The 3254-nt window shown below is 33.6% G+C and overlaps 1 long non-coding RNA gene across 1 annotated transcript; it reads left to right on the forward strand.

The window, feature by feature from the left end:
- Positions 1–1634: 1634 nt before the first annotated feature.
- LOC114188802 lies at positions 1635–2908 on the forward strand. The gene is made up of 2 exons (XR_003605458.1): positions 1635–2180; positions 2466–2908. It is a non-coding gene; the product is annotated as an uncharacterized LOC114188802 (long non-coding RNA).
- Positions 2909–3254: the final 346 nt, after the last annotated feature.

The following is a 3254-nucleotide window of genomic DNA, read 5'->3' on the forward strand; positions in this document are numbered from 1 at the left end:
CTAGGTTTTTCAAAGCTCTTTTGAGAACACTCAGAGAACTCTCTTTGCAGTCACAACACTTAGCACTCTAGCTTCTAAAAAAGGCAAGTTCGAAGTAACTCGGATGTTCCTTAAATATGGGTTCCAAAAATTAGGTCAAAAATTGAACAGTCACGTTCAAACTGACAGGGATAATCAATTATCAGTGTATTTTCTAAAAACAAAACTTTGAGCAGATAATCGATTATTAGAGGTGATAATCGATTATTCTAGTGTTTTTCTGAAAAATTGGACTTAGCTCAGGATAATCGATTATCCTAAGTGATAATCGATTATCACATTGGTTTTTCGAGAAATACTAGAATTTTGATCTTACTTTTGATTCTAATCTATTCTAAGTACAATTTACAAGATAACTTTAAACATAACAACACATGTTATTCATATTGACTTCCAGAAGGTTTTAGGCTTCTTTTATCATCATCAAAATCTTGCTTCAGTATTTGACTTGTCTTTTGCTTTTGCCAACAATCTCCCCCTTTTTGATGATGATTAAAACAATATGTTTAAGGTATCTGCAATCAGAAATCTCACAAGTAGATTTGTTAGTAGCACTTTTTATTTAAACTTTTTCTCCCCCTGTTTTGATCATTTGAAAAAAGTTTAAGAGAAAAGCTCCCCCTCAATTAGAAAATGGTAAATAAAATGCACTTTTATTAAGAAATCAAACATTTTACAATAGCAATAAAAATAATAACAATGATACAAACACCTAAAATTCTAGACTCATGTCATAATCTTCATCATATTTGTCAAATTTATTTTCTAGATTACAAATCCTAGAATCTAGTCCTCTAAGTAAGCTAATGACCTCTTCATGTCGGGTAGTGGAGATGAGAAAGAATTCCTCAAGTCTTTGGTTTAAGTTTAAAATGTGATCCTCTAGAGAAGAGGATGGACCACCAACCCCACTCGATGAGCCAATATTGGTGTCAACAGGATGAATGTGAGTAGTGGGAGGTTTTCTTCTTCTTCATTTTCAGAGGGAGGCAGGTCATCCTTGTGAATGTAAGTATTCACAAAAGGAATAAATTTCATTTGTTTCAAGGAATATTTTGCAATTTTGTTTGCATCAGTGGTTTGATGAGATTGTTCATCAGAAATGTTGACGCCTTTGTACTCACAAATGTGAGAGATAAGTAGAGAATATGGGAGTGGATATTGACGCAGTCGCTTGGCTTTGAGCATTGTGTCAAGAATAATGCTTGCCCAATGGATACGAATGTGATCGAGCATAGCATAGATAAGCATGAGATCAACTTCACTGCTCTGTGCATGATTTATACCACGTGGAGATAAAATCCAGACAATGAGATAGTGAAGAACATGCTCATCAACTTTGAGAGGGTCTGCTAGCAATTGTCTACCACTACAAGAAAATCCTGATTTATCTACCGATTATTACATACAGATATAAATCCGTAGGTAAATTAATCATTATATACGGATATTACCTACCGATTATAATCTATATATAAATTCAACATTTATATAATATTTACCTACCGATTATAATCGGTAGATAATTTAAACTTACATACAGATGTTACCTACAAATGACTTCTCATCTCACTCTAACTATCTCGAGTATTTTCATTCCCTCCATCTTTATACTTACTATTTTCGTTCTCTACATCTTAATAATATTTCTCTCTCATTTTTTCGTTCTTTCCCGCCTCTCTTCCTAAAATCCCTAATTTTCTCCCAAACTCTCCAACATAACAACTCCTCCCATACCTCCTTTCCCACTCCTCTTCCTATAAACCCTAAATTTTTCCCAAAATCTTCCAACACAACAACTCTTTCCATACCTCACCGCCATTAGACTTCGATGTTGTCGTACTTGGCCTTACCACCACCATCGCGACACACCTCACCTATAGCTGAATCATGCCCTGCCGCACCTGAACCTCACCACAGGCATCGCACTTGAATCTCAAATATCGAAGTCAGTTATTGTCTTTCCTTCTTCCACTTTCCATTTCTGGTGACCTAGATTTTTTTCCTTCCCTCTATATTTTCCTCTATGTACAGATTCTTGGCTCCTCGATTCCCCTTTCCCTTAGGTTGCCTTGATAAAGTTGGAGGCTGGTATGTACGACGACAACGACATTGATTCCCTCGACAACGATTTCTACAGTGTATGATTTAGATCTTTTTTTTGTTCATCTTGGTTATATTTCATTTCATTTGAGTATTTTTTCTGTCTTCTCAGTGTGTGTGAGTGTATGATGCCCTAGTCCTGTATTTTGGGCATTTGTTGTGTTGGGTTGAGATGTTTCTTATGAATCTTGTGGCCATGGCAGAGTATGAGGTTATAAGCCTTATAGGTTTTAGAATTGTTCAATTAGTTTTTAATTGATTTTATTTTTTTCTCTTTCTTAGGCTCTATTTGTATTTAATTATTTTTCTTCATTTACTTGCAGTATCTGTTTTGAAAATCATCCTCGGACTAGAACTAAAATGGCTTAATCTATTGAATCTCATACTGGGAAGGTGTTTCTTCTATGATATTACTCTAACCTTTTGTAGTAAAGGACAATATTTTTCAATGCAGCAAATTTTCAAGTGGTGGATTTTGATGTATTATTTATGCCTTGGGCATTGAATGGAATGCTTACTACAGTGTATAGAGATGGAGATAAAGAAAGTTGAAGAAAAGAAACAATCATTATTCTCCAAACATAACAATAGAAAACAATAGAGAGATTAGAACAATTGTTCTTAGATATTATGTTGATAGTTGGAATTTTTTTAATTAAGATGGTTGGATTGTATTATTGTTAAACTGAGATATGAACTTTGTAATAACAATTATTTGTATTAATGATATTTTTAATTATCCATTTCTCTATATTTATCATTTTAATTACTATTTTGTATTTTAATGTGGTTTATGATTGTGTAGGTACTGTAGAAAAATTTAATTTAATTAAATCGATTAAACACATTACCTACGGATCATGTCAGTAGGTAATTATCTACGGATCTGATCCGTAGGTAATTACCTACGGATATATCCATAGATAAGTTAGCTACGACCACTTTACCTACGGATTTTTATCAGTAGATAATCCGTAGGTAAAACTATTTTACCTACGGATTTTACGTGTTACCTACGGATTTTTGTTGTAGATAATTTCACTTTTTCTTGAGGCATGCCTATTTCTTGAGCAGGTCGTCTCAAGAATGATCTATAGGCAAATATTCTATTA

This window comes from Vigna unguiculata, chromosome 6, assembly GCF_004118075.2.
Source record: "Vigna unguiculata cultivar IT97K-499-35 chromosome 6, ASM411807v1, whole genome shotgun sequence".
NCBI classification, from domain to species: Eukaryota; Viridiplantae; Streptophyta; class Magnoliopsida; order Fabales; family Fabaceae; genus Vigna; species Vigna unguiculata.